The 17,614-nt window shown below is 43.2% G+C and overlaps 1 long non-coding RNA gene across 2 annotated transcripts; it reads right to left on the bottom strand.

The window, feature by feature from the left end:
• Nucleotides 1–13,198: 13,198 nt before the first annotated feature.
• LOC113012241 (uncharacterized) lies at nucleotides 13,199–17,494 on the bottom strand. 2 transcript variants are annotated; one of them, XR_003270671.2, is made up of 3 exons: nucleotides 16,546–17,494; nucleotides 15,771–15,886; nucleotides 13,199–13,504 (listed from the first exon to the last, which is right to left on the bottom strand). It is a non-coding gene; the product is annotated as an uncharacterized LOC113012241 (long non-coding RNA). The 2 variants fall into 2 exon arrangements; XR_013903915.1 differs by lacking the exon at nucleotides 13,199–13,504 and having other exon boundaries at nucleotides 14,392–15,886; nucleotides 16,546–16,688.
• Between the last annotated feature and the right edge of the window lie 120 nt (nucleotides 17,495–17,614).

Raw genomic sequence — 17,614 nt, 5'->3', positions numbered from 1 at the left:
CAGCAGAGGATATCAGCGGCTCCACATTAGAAGCAGGCCAGAAGATTAGCCTCGATCGGCGTTTCCAAAACACGATTAGCCCCCCGGCACAAAGACCAGGCTCTTTCACAGGTTCCTACCACAAGGGCTGGGATTAGAGAAACATGTTGAATAATCAGCAGTGCCCCCGCATGCTCCTCTCAAGTCTGCACCACAGCCAGGGGCGTAGTGCAACCCTTTGCCCCCTCCCTGTCCCACTCACAACACTTATCAATTAGACTATTATAAGGCCAATTAAAGTCAAGAGCAGCCATGTTAAAACAAGGTTTGACCGTACCACCCAGGTTCAGATACACACCTTTTGCATGTCCACTTTATCCACCTGCAGATACATGAGTCATCCTTTAGCAATGTAAAGAAAATCAGTGAGTGGTATTCAACCAGTGGCATTTGCCCATGAAGTCAAGCCCAGGGAATCAGCATCTTTGTGTGAGTACGGCCACTAAGTCATTTGTATATCCCAAGAGACCCAGAGGACTCACAGCAAATTGATTGTCCCTCCAATCTTCCCTAGAATGCCAATAAAGACTTCAGCATATGTTTTCCTCCGTTCCCGACCATCAGACACATGCATCATGAATGCAGTGCTTTTACTAAGCTTTAGATCCCTTGATCCTCTGCATTCTCCACATCCGGCCTCTTGTTTGGGGAGAAAAAAATCTGATGGTCCTTGAGCCAAGATTTTTGCAAAGTATCCCATCAATAGCAGAGAGGTTGCAGCTGTTAGCTATCTTCCGATAGGGTACTCTAGGAATATCTCTTGGATTGGTCACTCAAGTAAAACTCCACTTTGGCTCACAGGATGGTATTTTACATAAAAGGACATTTGGTTGATCTTTGTTTCGTGGCTCAAGAGTTGGGAGCTTGCCTTGTAATCGGAAGGTTGCTGGTTCGAGACCCTGCTTGGACAGTCTCGGTCGTTGTGTCCTTGGGCAAGACACTTCACCCGTTGCCTACTGGTGGTGGTCAGAGGGCCCGGTGGCGCCAGTGTCCGGCAGCCTCGCCTCTGTCAGTGCGCCCCAGGGTGGCTTTGGCTACAATGTAGCTGCCATCACCTGTGTGTGAATGTGTGTGTGAATGGGTGGATGACAGGTTGTGTAAAGCGCTTTGGGGTCCTTAGGGACTAGTAAAAGCGCTATACAAATACAGGCCGTTTACCATTTGTTTCTGTTCACAGACTGCAAAACTGCAGAGCTGCAATTAGAATAACACATGAGAGGAAACTCAGGTGAACCTCTGCATGCAACTCCACTGACTTAATACTGAGCTCAGAATACTACTGCGCTCATGTGGGAGAGTTTTAAAAAGCATATTTACAAATCACTCAGCTGTCACCACCTTGTCATGGAGACAAGTTCTATTTACCCTTGAACAACCAACAACTTTTACATTTTCCACCACTGTGCCACTACTGCATGCCAATTATCCAATGTGACTATGCAGCACCATGCATTGATATTAATGTGCGCAGAAGATGCTTGCTGACAGATGAATCTTGCTGTACTGGCCTGTACGGCTGGTTGGGATGAGGTTTGAAGGGGCTAACTTGTAGGTGACCATGGATGTATTTGTGTGTGTTTTTTGAAGGAAGCGGGTGATACCATGCTTTCTGGATATTTAGTTTACAGATCCTGCAGTGTCAAAATATCTTCAGGCAATATGTATGGTTGCCCTTAGAGGTCAATGCCACAGCAACACAAGAAATCCAGGGGAACTATTACAATTTTAACAATATAGCTGTCTGTACATAGCAAAGCAGCACAACAAAGCACACTCCTGCTAAACCTGCAACCCAATCTAGGTTAATTATGTAAAACTGGCATCTAAGGAAATACCACCTTCTCTAACCAAATAATTCCTAAAGGAAATTAAGTTTTTATTTAAACCAACTTACATAGCACATTTGTGTTTTTTTAATTACATTTTTTATGTAAATAAGAATCTTTGGTTTTAGTCCATTAGCGTGTCAGCGGTTTCTTATCCACCATTCATTACTTAAACCTTTAATGCTCCCAAGCTCTTTATTCTGCTTTTTTATATTAATTAGTACTTAAGGCAGAACGTGAGCTTAGTTTGACTTCTTAAAATAGATCGTTTGACCTTTCAAATCCCTCAGTGGCATCAGATTGTCAAATTTAAAAGGGTTGGCTGGAGTTGAGGAGATGATTTAGAGTTTCACCTGTGAGGAAGAGACAAAAGTGACTGAATGAAAGTTAAAAAGCAGTTTAGATGCTATAGAGAGAAGGCGGAGGTTCAAAGACCTTCAAAAACATTGTCCATAACTTTTAAATCCTACTTTAACTATGACTGAAAAAATCTCTTGGATGAGAATAAAGCACTATCTACAGGTTAGAGGTGATAAGGTACCACAGCCCATGATCCATGATACCATTTATGCACCCAGCCTGTTGCCAGCTTCACCACTGGTTAGCCAGCTCTCTCCAAAACTTCACTCCAACATCACGGACCAGCACTCTCTGCACTCTGCTTGTTAGATAGCAGCTGTTACTCTCTTTCCCGGTGAAGCAATGTCTGTTGTTGGACAAACGAGGGAAAAACAAGCAAACCCTGGGCTTGATCAGGGCCATGTGAAGCATGCGGCGTGTTGTACACCCTGCTCCGCTCCGCTAGCTACCCCATCAGCTAACCTTCGCCATGCACCAAATTAGAAACCCTTGCCATCAGGCAGACAGCTGGCAACCATCCCCCGGGAATGCCAATTAAGTTTGTAAAACATTTAGACAACAAAACTGTACAAGAGAAAAACATCCCACAGAGGCGGCCGTCCCCACAACTCCCAGCAGTCCTCACCATAACCTCCACTGCCCCCTCCCCATCTGCAGCAGCTCCAAGAAGCCTCACCTCACAGCATATACAGGCCCAGGAGAACAGCAAATATGTTCAGAGAAATACATGAATATCAAATCAAAGCCATTGATTTTGTCATGCTAATGTGTTGTTATAGCAAATTAAGAGATGATGTTTTATTAATAAGTTGGCGCCTACTCAGTTAGATAAAGACTGGCAGCTCAGTCTACTGCTGAACATTCACATACTAATTAGCAGCACTACAACGCTGGATTCCTGATACAATCACCTATCATGACAGTGGAGTCAGAAGACTAGGTTGAATACCTCGAATCTGCCACTGTTGGCTTCTTATGCTCTAACAAACAGCTTCAAACTTTAGCAGTGCATTTGATCAACTGTCCAAAGTGGTAACCTGAGTTGTTGGCCTTGGGGGGAAGAAACTGGGTAGGGATTAGAATAATACCTAAGTAGCTTTCTGAAAATCGAACCCTTGAGTAGGAAAAGAATATGTTGGCCTTAGGCAGAGAGTGTGACCCACGCTCTCTTGCTGAATGCTTGCACTCACATTGCTGTTTGTTCATCCAGACAGCCCACTCCATAGTTGTTTCAGTGTGACACACCAGGATGTGACAGACAGACTGACAGCGTGAGTAACTAATTGCGACAGGATGCAAAAAAAAAAAAAAAAAAAGATCCCCTGAGCTTTAAGTAAATGGAAGTGGGAGAATGCCCTCATCTCCCAGCACTCCCCACCTCTACACACACACAAGCACGCAGAGCACTATCCCAGCTTAGGGCATCTCTATCAGTGTTAATTAGCTGAGCAATGATTAATATAGACGCTAAATGAAGTTATTTCTTGTAATCTGTGTTTCCTTTGAAACATCATTCATTGTGTCAATAAAACACTGTTTGAATTCATTTAAGACAACATTGTTACAGCGAGAGGAGAGAGGTGACAGAGCTGAAAGCATGAAAATGAAGAAGAAACGCAGCGAACGTGGTCCACAAATTACAAAGTGTAACACGCGAGCCCAATTTATTAATTCACGACAGAGATTTTCTTTCATCTCGTTTGTTTGAACCAAAATGCCTGTCTTCATTTTCATTACTAATTAATATCGATTCTCACAAGAGAAGTCGATCTTCCACTACATCCACAGGTTTTCCATTTTCTACACTAAGGTTATCCAGAAAAGTCATTGAGGCAAACATTTAAACAAAACAAACAATAACATTTTGAATAATTAAAATTTTAAAAAAAAAACTGTAATTGTGTTGTGTAGTCCGTTACAGTAATCGCATCTAATTTAACAAGTCACGGTTATATTCCTGTTGCATATGAACCCACGTGACTCTACAGTCAAACTGCACTCATACCTGCACTACCACACAATCACTGCTTACATAGAAAAATGCTGAACCTTGTCTGGAAATCAGAGCAAGATGGCCTCACTTACGCAACAAGAGATAGTTTGCATCAGACGTTTTTGTGACTGGAAGTACTCTGGTGTAACCCAGGGTACCGACCAGCTACAGCGTGCAGGATGCAGGACACGTGATGACCACTTATTAGCTGTGAGTTCACCTGACTCTTACCTCAGATCATCACATTATAGCATCACGCAAACTTTCTACGAGTGAGCTGGCTGGTTGAAAAACGTTGAATCCGTCTGTATCAGATCACATGCACTGCTATTGGTTAATGTGTTGAAAACAGTGCTTTCTTTTTCTAATCAGGTGAACACGTCTAACAGATATCTTTTGTTTCAGTTTGGGCATCGATAGAATCACGTGTCCCAAAAAATAGGCCACATTAATTGGAAAAAAAAAAACTTAAATAAATACAAAAAGAAACCAAACAGATGCAAAAACGGAAACAGCAGGTCAACTAACAGTTTTAACAAGTATTGCAATAGAAAAATGAAATATTAATATGTAAATTTAATAAGACTTTAAACCAAACGTTTGCTTCAATTTCCACATTTTGCTTGCCATTGTGCATTGTGAGGGATTTGCGAAAGCTGCATTCAAATAAATGACAGTATACAGTGCTGTGAAAAATGTGCTCCCTTTCTGATTTCTTAGATCAATCGATAAAGATTCGTTGTCAGTTCCCATATGGAAAAGAAATAGTAAAAACATATATGATTTACTCATGAAAGTGGCCACTTTCTCATTACTTTCATATTTTTTTTTAGTAAGTATACAAAACATACAAGTTTCATTATATAATTTTTCATGGGATCTTATATGTGCTTTCACTCTTGTATGCTTTTCATACAAGTTTCATACAAGACAGATACAAACTTTATAAGATTTATATATATCTTTTCCATATGGGTTAATCTGATGATTGATTGCAGTTCTTGCTACCGAGGGTGGCATGACTAGTTGTTAGGTTTAGGGGGCAATTGCTTTTTTACACAGGGCCAAGTAGGTTTGGATCATTAATAAATATAAATCATAATTTAAAAACTCCATATTGTATTTACTTAAAATTTCAACCTACCTCTCTGCATTAGTAACATCTCGCACATTGTTCCCCACAATCACTCTTTTCTCCAATTCTAATTTGTTGGATGAGAGGAAACCAAATTATAACATTGCAAGAAGATGCAGGGCACTAAAATACTGAGGAACACAGTAGGCTGCTGACAGCTAGTTAACAAACAGTGACTCCATTCATTAAGTTAATTTAAAAAAAATATAGCAAAGTTACAACAATATGTATCAAACAGCTCAGAGGAACCTTATATACTTGCCATGGTGTGATGGCCCAGGAGAATGGGTCTTAGGTTTGTCTGCTTCAGTGCTATTAAAGAAAATGTGTAATGGGTGAAGCAAAACTTTGGCCACTGGAGGCAGCGTGGCACAAAGACTCTTAATCAAACTTCCCAAGGTTTCAGCTTTCTTTTAAATCAAGAGCAGCAATCAGTAGATTAAACTGTAGCCACTGTTAGACTCTCTGTGCCTGATTTTCTCCTCCTCTGTCTCTCATCATTACCGCTATCTGATGACCTCTCTTCTATGGATGGCACAAGAGCAGGCACTGACAGCTTCATAATTCTCCTGACAAACAGCTCAGTAAATGATCACTTTGCCACTACGATAAGTGCCAGAGTGGATGTAAAGCGCACAGCCCCAGGAATGAAGCCAGAATTTAATTTCTGGCAGCTGTGTGCCCATCGAGATATACTCTTATTAAGAAAAGAAAGCTGGTAATTTTAGATACAAGCGGAGTAAATGCACAGACAACTAATGGAGGCCTATTTTGCCCCTCTTTTTGGGCTAGCAGAATCTAATCTCAGCCTATTGTCAAGATGGACAGAGAGTCTAATCACTCTTAACCTTGTATCAGTGCCATAACCCCTTCTTTTTCTTTGCCCCCCAACAATTTTAAAATGATCTTAACATAATAACGGGACTTTTTTGCATCCCAGTGACTGCACCTTCTTCCAGAATCACCACGGCTAATGGGATCTAATCTATACAATAAGGGACATTAATATATATGCAAATCAGATGCAGCTACATCTCTCGCAGAGGAGACGGAGCCAGTTGGCACACACTTGTATCATTTCTGTCACATGTGTCACTTAGTTGTTAATTACTGTTAACATTCCTAAAATGCAAATATGCAGTTCTGCAAATACCGCAGCACATGTATCCTTAAGTAATAATGCTCTGAGAAGAAAAAGACCCCTTCCCCCCTTGAAGGTCCAGCAGTGTGGGGGGAATTTGAAGCGTTGGGGGGTTGAGGCTGCAGGTCGGCTGTTCAAAGCCACTCCGTGCATTGTTGGGCAGTAGGGGATTAGGTCTCTCCAGGCTGCAGAATTTGCTTTCTAATTAAAAGGGATAAGATGTAGAAAAATAGTGAGAGGCATTACTACTGTAGAAAAGAAAAGGGGTGGAAAGAGCAATGGTGAAAAGGAGGAATAGAAGTTTGTAGTGTAACCACTGGTGCTTGATCACAAGACTGGGCAAGAGTTACCAACCTCTTGTAGCTCTGGCCTCCATCTCATCAACTTGCACACTTTAACCTCGAAACTAAATATTTGTGTTATTGTTTTCCTTTTCCAACACGGAGAAAGCAACTTGTCACATTCACACACCAGCTTTTCTATGATTTAAGCAAATAATATAGTGTATAATGTGCTGTGGTTCCCCTCTGTTTCCAGTTCCAAATCTTTAATACTTTACTCCTTTTCTGAGGGAAGTATTACAATTTTTAAAACACTACTCATTCATCTTAAGACAAAGTATGTAACCTTTATAAATACTGTGTATGAACCAATCAAAATTAAAACCACGTTGAAGTACAGCATTTAAAGTTCAGACTTTCTGAAGGAGTACTTTTTAAAGTAGATTTTGCTGATAATACGTCTGCAGTTTTAAATCTTAAATCAGACATGATCAGTGATGAGTTGGGTCAAAAAATAAATACATAACTAAAAGCTTTTTCAGACTACTGAAACACTTCATTTGAGCAACTTAACTGTTTATTGCTGAACCCAGGGGGGCTGCTCTATGACCCAGCATGTGGTTTTATTTAACCCTTTACTCCACCCCTTTTGTCAGCATGCTGCTGTTTTGGTACCCTGTCCTCCAGCAGGGGTGCAGTGCTCCCCGGGCACCTTACAAACGAACCCTGAGTTTAAAGCATACAGAGGACTGATTCCCTTTCCCCCCCAATCCCCAGGAGGTTAACGACATGCCAACGACAAGCCAGTGGAGAGTGTGGTCTCCACCTCGCTCTCCTCCCCTCCTGGCCAACGCATGCACTGGAGTTTTGTGGTCGTTCTGCACCAGCACCAAAACCCCTCTGAAATCTCCAAGAACTAGAAAGTCCATCTCAAACTGAGCTCATTTCCTGGTAGTGTCTGGTTGCTGAAGCATCTCCACACCACCTCCTCCTCTATTTTAACCAAGCTCCATGTAGCTCTCACCTTTTGCTCCCAGGCAATCTGATCCTATTTGGAGTGTGTGACGAGGGCTATTCTCCATCACCTCACTGATCAAGAGCTCCCCCTGTAAAGTGGGCCCAGGGATGAGCAGGTACAGATTTGGGGAGATGAGGGAGAGGGGCATGTAGTGAAAGAATCTGCAGTGAGCCAAGGAGAAGATTAAACGGCAGCTAACCATCAGCACCCCACTCTTCTCCCCCCGCTTGCTTCTCCTCTCTACCTCACTGGTGTCCTGCGGGGAGACAGGGGGGCTTCCAGGGGGGAGGGAGGCGAGCATGAAAGCAGGGGGGAGGCCAGTGGCACAGTGGTAGCTGAGCCATCTTGTCATCATAGCAGGACAAGCATATTCAACCATGTCCTCTGTCCCCTCCCATCTTATTTCAGACACTCTGTTGACCTCCACTGAAATCCATCAAAACCTCTCTCTCGGCCCCTGCCCACCCCCTTGTTGGAAGAGTGCTCTCCACTGGTGCCTTTTCTTTTTTAAAGGGCAGAGATGAGTCCCAGGCTCTGCAGTCTTTCCAGGCGTCCAAATTAATTTGCGTCTGGGCAGCAACATAAGCAGCACGGGGCTATTTGATGAGAGTGTAGGGCAATGACATGCACTGGCAGTCATGCCTTGATCTCTTGCTTTCTTTCCTTGTCACTTTCCACCTAACCTTAATGCCAGATTCATGCCAGTCTAATCCACATGGGTGGCACACAAACCAAACCTTGTGTGTCTTAGTGGAGTAAAATCCAGTGCAGCTGAAAAGACACTTTCAAATTTCCGCTTTTGTGCACGTATCAAATATCTTTCTTGATCAAAGCGTAAATGACCGATCTACTAAGACTACCATTAAAAGTGCACCAATCATAAAGTGCATTGTCCTCACGGCAAATAAAATGAGCCATTTCTTAAAAATCCCTCTGCTAATTTCCTGATCAGTACCTCAAGAACAGATCCGTTTCACAACAATAAACACACTAAGGACATCTACAAAACAGCATTCCTTTAGTTTGATAAATGGATGTCAAAGTGAACTTAATGCAATTTGACATGCATTTGAAGTTGTGATCCAAAAAGGGGACCACAGCTAATGCCTAATTAGCATCATTAAATAATAAAGCAACTTAGACTAATAATTATTGCATGTACCCATTCTACCACTTGCACTGACAATTAACCTTTCTCAACTGGTGATTCGCAATTTGAGTAAATCCTGTTATCAGCAAATATAACACATGGCACGCACACACAAATGTGTTTCAAACACCACTCAAGGAAATCTATGCAGTGTTTACGGTCGGGAAGCAGAACAACAAAACAAACAGCAGATATCCACTTTCAGTAAACACCACCCAACCACTTAGTATCTTCCCAGTGGCTGGAGGGGGTGGGGAATCAACTTTAGGTGGCTGCTGCGAATGTCATTGAACTACTTGTGTTTACGCAGGCTTAATATTGCCTTGACAAGGTCTCTTTAAACACACAAGGAACGCTTCGGAATATATCAGCCCACCCGAGGGTTTAATTTTATAAATGCCTGCTGCTGCTGTTAGCAATATTTGACAAGTAATGTTTTCCAGCCTGAAGAGAAGTAGTTGAATTTAAGAAACACGGGAGGCGGGGAACCTCGCAAAAGTGCACTCGTCTCTGGTGCCGCTGACCACAATTCTGGCCAAATCTCTGATATTAGCTCACTGAAGCCAAAAACACGATTACCCAGAGACAACATAAAGGTGAAAAGATTCAGGATTGAGCACTCTCCCAAAATGTCTCTCCCTCATCCCAATTTGGCAGCACTTGGCTTGTTGCCCACTCACATTGTGTGGACGGCCCTGCCACTGTTGCCATGGGGATGTGTGGACCTGCACAGGGCCCTGAAGGCAGAACGGCCTGGTGGTGAGGTGGGGGTTATCATCAGCAGCAGACTACACTGGGCCCCCATCCAGAGGCCTGGGTGCAGGAGAAGCTGCGAGGCAGTGGAGGCACCTCCTAAGCTCCGCAGGGCCTCTCTTCCTGGGGGATTCTGCTGTTTCAAACCCAGCAGAGGATCTGAGATGCTACTCAGTAGCGCAGGGCTCCGGCCTGTCCACTGGGGGTCTGCTGCCTGACTCCCGTAAGCCTGGTCCAGACGGGGTGGGCTACAGTGGGAAGGGGCCAGGCCAGGCGAGCTGGACTGCGGCCCAGTGCGGTGACTGCCTGTCTGCCCAGGCGCTGGGCCACGCTGCCACTCCTCCCTGGGCTCGTGCCCCTGCACTTGGATTTCAAAGGGATGTGACAGGGGGGATTGGCTTTCCCTCTCCATTGCAGGATCTCTGCCCCACCAACAGCTTCTCCGGTGCCCCCCCCCCTCTAAAAAAAAAAAACAGCTTTCAGTCCTCAATTTCTCCCAGCCCCCAAATGCCCCTCCAACAGCTTTTCTGTTTCAGCCCTGAACTTAGACTCCCTCTCACACTGTGCCATTCCCACCACTGCTGCCTCACATTTGGGAGGAGAAGGGGGAGGTTGAGTTGCTACACTGCACCCATCTGCCCCATGTCTTTCCATGCTGTGGACCATGATGCTGCAGCATGGCTCTCTGGGCGCCGTAAAGACTTTGGCAAGTACACTGGGCCTTCAAGCGCCCCTCCTCCTTTGTACTCCATCTCCGCCACATGTACACACTGGTGCACACCATCTGATTTCAAATTTACTTACGCAAAAACACGAATACATCCAATCACGTTCAAGTGATGAATGTCCACTAAGACAGATGGATGATTTGCATGGTAAATAATGGGAAACATCTCTAAATGTGCTGATTATAAACTGTTGAAGCTACTTTGGTTATGCCCGCTGAACCTGAAAAGATCGAAGTCAGATGCGGTGCCACAGTGTCTGTGTGGCAACCAGCTCATTCAGCAACTGGCCCATCATCAGTAATCATCCTACGAAACCAAAATGACACTGACAGGCTGCGTTTCAATTGGCTGAGATATGCTTTTCTGTCTCTCGCTCTCATTTTAGGTTTCTCTCTTCATTGCTCTCTGCATGGCATTTCTCTGGCAGGTCAACCAGTGAAATTCCTCCCCTCTTGGTCTCAGCATTCCCGCAGCCCACCTCCCTAACTGGGCAGTGTGGAGTGGCTGGTTTAGGGTAGCATGGCAGTTCCCCAAAGCTGGTCTCGAGCTACAGCTACAACTCCAGCCCACAACACATTCCTCCAGCAGCTGACCAGTCCCCCCAGCAACCAGGAGTGAGGTGAAGAGAGGAGATGAGGCTTTGTAGTGGTGCTATGTTATTGCCTAGAGATCTAAATGAGTATTATGCTGTTAAAGAAATACAAGGAACACCTTTTTGTGCACAGCTTACCCTCATCAACATTCTCATCACTTTTTTGAACAGCTCTCAGATCATCTTAAATGATCTGTTTCTTTCTACTTCTAAACAAAAGGTTCAGCTTAGTGAAAAGCCTCCTCACTGGTTCACTGATGCTCAACAAGGTACTGATGTTTCTCAGCACGTTAACAGGCTGCACTCTCCTCCACATCTCCATCCTTTGCGAGGATGTGAAGGGGCTGCACATCACAGGCTATCTATCCAAAGCTACTCCTGGACAGCTCAAGCAGCAGTAGGACGGGAGCCGGACGGTCCCCTCCTCCGCTCCCTCCTACTTCTCCCCCAAGCCGAGCCAGACGCTGTGTTTACTCTCCTAATTACAGGGGAGGGGCCGGCTGACAGGCGAGCCATCACAGATTCCCCACAGGCCCAGGGCTGGGAACGCTACAGACACCCGCCGCTGTCTCCCAAATGTGAAGGCAATGTCCAACTGTCACTGGGGAGCCTTCACTGGCAAAACCCAAGAGCCCAAAGAGAGATATTAAAGACATGAGAGGAATTGGCAGAGTTGGCACTGACAGGGGGTACGCTTGAGAAGTCGAAGTGGGGGACTGGGGGCATCGCCAAAGTGTCATTCAAAACAAAGTGGGGTTTGGACAGGGCACAAATACTCATTTACTTACACACACTCACAAACACACACACACAGCTCTCGCTCTTATCAATCCAAGGCGGGAGAGTTACACACACCAGACACAAAATTCAAGTAGTAGAGCCCCCAAAATATATGTTCACACAGAAGTTCACTCCCTTTGGGCTCCTTCTGGAGCATCTGGCCAACAGCTATCGATTCTGCAAGTACACATCGCTCATTTTGGATGGTGAAGGATGATAAGCATCCACCTCGGCTCCTGCTTTGCTCCGCTTATTGTTTCTCTTCCTTTATCTGTTTGATCGTGACTTTCCAGATTAATCTCCTGAAAGGGGGGAAAGGTTCTCTATCGACATTTTATACGAGAGGGCAAAAGCAGTGAGAAAGAGCTCAATTTGGAGGGATCAGAAGTAGCCTGGAGCTGATACGTAACTTACAATTCCAAAGATTTTCTTTAGTAGGAGACCTGTCAGTATTTGACTTATCATTAAGGACCTTTATAGAATTTAAAAAGGAATATTTTTCTATGTCATAAAACATGCTTGGAGAGATTTCTGCATATTACACAACTGGCTTGCTACAAATATAAAATGCTGTAGTTGCACAGTTTTCTACTCAACTGCAATAAAATGTGCAGCCCAGTGTGCTAATGTATGACTGCGGCTTCTATAAAATATACAGCAAGTTTAATAAACTGTACCTACAGTGTGTGTGTGTGTGTGTGTGTGTGTGTGTGTGTGTGTGTGTGTGTGTGTGTGTGTGTGTGTGTGTGTACACTAACCCTCCTCCCAGGGAGGTATAATCCACTAGAGGTTGAAATGCTCCAGTGCTGTTGGGGGTCTGAGAGAATCGCTCTGGAAGCATGGTGCCTCACCCTATCACATATTCAGGTCAAATAAACAAACAAAAAAAATTGTTAAGAGAAAGGTTAAAACTGAAGAATTGTCTCTTCGCCGGCTCTGAGATCGCCTCCCCCATTCCCCGTGGGCAACACACACACCTCACCCCCAAGAGGCAAGACAAGAAAACCATTTGATAAATCATGAATAGTCACAGTTGTGCAAGTGCTGTGACCATTTCTAAAATTTATTATGGGGATTACACACAAAATCACACAATGTAACATTTCCAAATGTGTTATGAATGCTTCCCAGAATCCAATTCAAATCCTAGGTTACCAAATAAGCCTGAACAAATCCCCCACATTGAGTTCTTCCACCTTTGAAGACTTGAGAGGTCCGGTCTGCAGGGCAGGTTTTACCACGCCACGCAGACACCTCAGCAGCACACAGAGAAGAGGGCTAGGTGAAAGGAGAGGGTGGGAAAAGGAGAGCATAGTGGTGCTCTTACAGTGATGGCAACATAAATGTCTTTATTTGCATATTAACCTTGAATTAATTGCAAGTCACAAAATAAACAGAGGCGTGTCGATAAATAAAATTGGTTTAATTTTTCTCCAATGATACAAAAATAAAACATCAACTGAGCATCGTGTCAACTTGTAAAAAGAGCACAGATGCTATAAAAAGCAATGAGTGATGTGTCTTTGTGGCGAGACTGATAGTGTGAAGACGAGAGTTCATTCAGTCAGAGTTAACCTTGAGGCAGCAGAGTCCTCTCCCTCCTTGTTTGTCCTTGTCGGCTTTCCACCAGACTCGACTTTGTCTCCTCAGAGATGATCTGAAGGCGAGTGTGTGTTTAATTGCATCTGTTTTGTTTGTTGGCAAACTCCTGCGTGAAACACAACACAAACATTTATGGCAGCAATTAAAAGACATGTCATATTAATGGAAAGAACGAACTTGGCAAACACACACACACAGACACACACACACACACACACACAGAGCCGTGCCATTATGGCGGCACAGCATTTGAATTTATGGAGAAATGTGTGGGAAAGAAAGCCCAAAATTTCCCAAGTTTAGCACCAGCTTGAAAACTGGAGCACAGACTTATTCGACAGCGTGCCCGTCTCTGAAATTATTTAAACAGAACTTTCAGCCTAAATTCAACTTATAAAACTGCACATGCTTAAGGAGATCAACGTGCCTTGTGTGCCTCCGTGTTAGCAAACTCTTCCCAAACAGACACTGAATGGGGTTCTGCCCCTTTAATCCCCGGGGAGGGGACTGGATGTGTTTTGATGACCTCTGGGGTCACTTACATGTTACATTACACAAAGGTTTAGCTCTTTTGTGATAAGGGAAGAGTGCGGGGAAAGCCCTCTGTTTAGGCATCTTGCTCACTATGCAGTTGTTGCAGCAGCAGCAGTGGTTGCATGTATCCATCAAACCTGCCAGGCTAATTAAAATACAGCTTGTGATTATCCTTCTCCAGCTCATCTTTCTCTCTTTCTTCCTCTCTCTCTGTCACCCACACACTCACAACCAAAAAAAAGAAAGAAAGGGAAAAAAAGAAAAACACACACACACACCAAATATCTAGCTACAGTAATTACTGCCTGCATCATTGATAAACAATAGAGTTTAACCTCAATCATTACATTAACTTAACTCTTAGCTGCGATAAAAACAATTTGAAATAAAGTAGTTTAAAACTTCATTACTACATTTACATAACAATCCTATTTTTATTTCGTTTTTTTGGCAGTTGAATGATATCTGGATGGATGGTAATAGTTTTAATTCTATAAAGTAATATTTCTGTTGGTTTATACATAATAACTTTGTGTATTTAATAAAGAGGGGAGAAAAAAACTAGAGCATGTTAGCAGAAGTAATATTGAACGATAAAGGCTGACTGAAGTGTAATCAACCTTTCCTGGGGGTAAATTTGAAATCCTATGTGCAGAAGGAAAGGCTCTTCTTGACATTACAGATTATCATTTCTATATGAATGCTTTGCATGATTTTGTTCCCATTTTAAGTCTCTTTTTAAGCTGAGAATGAAATCCACCAACACATTCCTCGTATTCAGCCATGCGAATATGAAACTATAGGTGGGAAAAGAGAAGCGAAAGAGATGCGAGAAAAGCTGTTTTGATGGCAAATATGTTATTTGAAATTAAGGAAATTTACAAGCACCTTTTTTCCTCTTTTTTTTTTTTTTTTTTTTAAGTGCGTTCATGTATTCTATAATGTGTTGATTATTTCTTTTCCACGCCTGGATAAAGCACAGAGCAGTGAAATAGGAGTCTGTATTGCCTGTAATTATCCAATCTTAAAAATGCGATTTTTCCCCCCCTATCAAACAAGGGTCAAACATCCAGGGCCTGCGCAGTGCGTTTGAAAAGATGCATGGCTACGCATTAACTGTAGAAATCACAGATTGGAGCGGGCCTGGTGAAATCCTCACCCTCAGGTTGAGTGTAGCAGAGGCGGAGATAAAAGCAGTCGTCGTCAATTAGCCGGGAGTCAGTGGGAGCGCTGCTCGCCAGAGGCGTTTAACTCCTTCTCCTTTTAAACGTCCTTTTAAGATACAAAGTCCCCGAGGAGGGCCAAGCTTTACAGTTTAATAAATTATTTAGCAATTTAAACGGTGAGATCCAGCAGATAACAGCACAAGGCGTCATCATTTTTCACGCAGTTTGAGACCCTCTGCATGCAGCTGCCAAACATAAGGAAACATTAATAAAATATTTTTTTAAATTAAGGTTTTACTGTCAAACTGTTTTTGGTTGTTTTGTTTTTTGTTATTTGTTATTTAGGCGTGCACATTGTAACAGTCACAAGCACACCCTCGTGTGAAATAATGTGAAACCTCAAGAAAGTGCAGGACTTCATTCATACTTTGTGCGCTATGATGATTTTTGCTATGTTTTAGTAATAAAGCAAACAGCAACACAATTTTAAAAAAATACTTATCAAACAGTTAATTATTCCACCCGTTTAAATTTGCCTCTACGTGATAAGTTAAGTGATTAATAGACTCCTTTTCGAATAGATGAGGCAGTTCCTCTTAATCTTTCAAGAATAAAAATAAAAAATAAGCAAGAGTTGCAAAAGAAAGAAAGAAAGAAAGAAAGAAAGGTTACCTGAATGTGTCGCAGCTCCTGTTTCTCAAACATCTCCCAACTTTTCTCCCCTCGGCTGTGCTGTTAAAAGAAATCCAGCTTCGTGATCCACACCGCCGCTTCCCCACGATCGAAATCTGTCAACAGAGATGTCACTGAGTTTTGCAAAGTTGATAAGGTGTGCTGTGCGTCAGACTGTGTGAGCTCCAGAGGCTGAGCGAGAACCGGTACTCTCGGCAGCTGTCACTGCACCTTTGACTCCGGCCTTGCACACGAGCCACGGAGAGAGGCAAGCGACGAGTCATAAAAGCCCACGGTCTGTCTGTGTTTATAAATCTAAATCAATATTCAAATCTGTTTGAAGTGGAGCGGGTGTGTCCGTGCAAGCGCACAGTGTGTGTGTGTGTGTGTGTGTGTGTGTGTGTGTGTGTGTGTGTGTGTGTGTGTGTGTGTGTGTGTGTGTGTGTAGGTGTTACACAAAGCCTCTTAAGATGATACATTTACCAAGCCGTGACAAAAACCCTCGGCATATTATTTTGAGATGGGCACGCAGGTTCAAAATTCAAGTGACGTAGAGGAGGCTTATGTGTCCCTTGCAGCTTGTTGGTCTTCCAGTAAATATGAAATAACATCAACCCTGCACTAAGTAGCTGTTACTAGGTAAAGACAAAGGGAATAAATAAATAAATAAATAAATAAATAAATAAATAAATAAATAAATAGTTAATATTATTATTATTATTAAATCTACTAAAATGCACTTTCGGCACATGAAACAGAATTAAAAGAGGCCTACCTTCATATTCAGAAGTCTGTTTCTCTTCGAGCACATCTTCCTCCTGCAGGAACCGTTTCAAGTGCAGTCAGTGAAAAGTCGTTCCGCACGTCGCCAAACGGAGAAGCTTTTTTTGTGTGTGTAATTGCATGGCTGGCTGTACCCCGCAGGTGCGGTGGCTGCGAGTCCCCAAGTGCTCAGGTGTCTCCCCGGTGGGAACCCACCTGGAAATATTGTTTGTACATTTCGGTGCAGGGCCTGCAGCGGGCTGACGGTAGCAGACTGGCTGCTCAGTGGATGGGAGGACAGTTTTAAGGAAATAAGTCGCTCTAAATCCCCCTTTTTTACGACGTGCTGGAATGTGAGAGGACGGTGCAGCCTTGAAGCTCCGCTTTGGTCCCCCATTTTTTTGTTGTTGTTGTTGTTGTTTTTTTAGGGTTTATTTGTTGTTGTTTTGGGGGTTTTCCTACATATTTAATTCTACTTATATTTCCCGGTCTTCTTCTGCAGATTAATCTGGTGCCTCAACAGAGATGATAAAACATTTTATAATCGACTTTTAATATTGATCGGTTGTCTGGAAGCTTTCGTGATATTATTCTATAAAACATCGGTGGTTGTATTTAAACTGGTAAAGTAAAGACGAGAGTGTGAAATTATTAACGCTTAAAAAGAGTTTCCCACTAAAATACTCGACATACATTAAACGCTCTGAGAAGTCTTTATTTTTCGGATATGTTTCGCCTCTCGCCCCCCTTTTTTATTTATAAATTATCTCTTACTTTAATGCTTCCTTTGATGTCATGAAAAAATATAATAAAATGAGAAATAAACTGACTTTTCTTTGCTTTAAACTCCTTCCACCTCTCATCATCCAACGGCGTACCGTTTATTTATTATCAGTGTGCCCTCTCTGCGGTGGGATGGGGATGTTGTCAGTCGCCCTCTCGCTGCCATTGGCTGAAGACTGTGCGTCAAAAAAAAAAGTAGCTGGAGACATTTGTTTCCCAGAAAGGAAAAAAAAACCCTCCCCACCAGTGTGAGAGACGGAGACAGAGACAGACCTCAGCTCAGTCCTGCGGCTCCCATT

This window comes from Astatotilapia calliptera, chromosome 19, assembly GCF_964374335.1.
Source record: "Astatotilapia calliptera chromosome 19, fAstCal68.1, whole genome shotgun sequence".
Lineage (NCBI taxonomy): Eukaryota > Metazoa > Chordata > Actinopteri > Cichliformes > Cichlidae > Astatotilapia > Astatotilapia calliptera.
The sequence above is the reverse complement of the archived record's forward strand: the minus strand, read 5'-3'. Positions and strand labels throughout refer to the sequence as shown.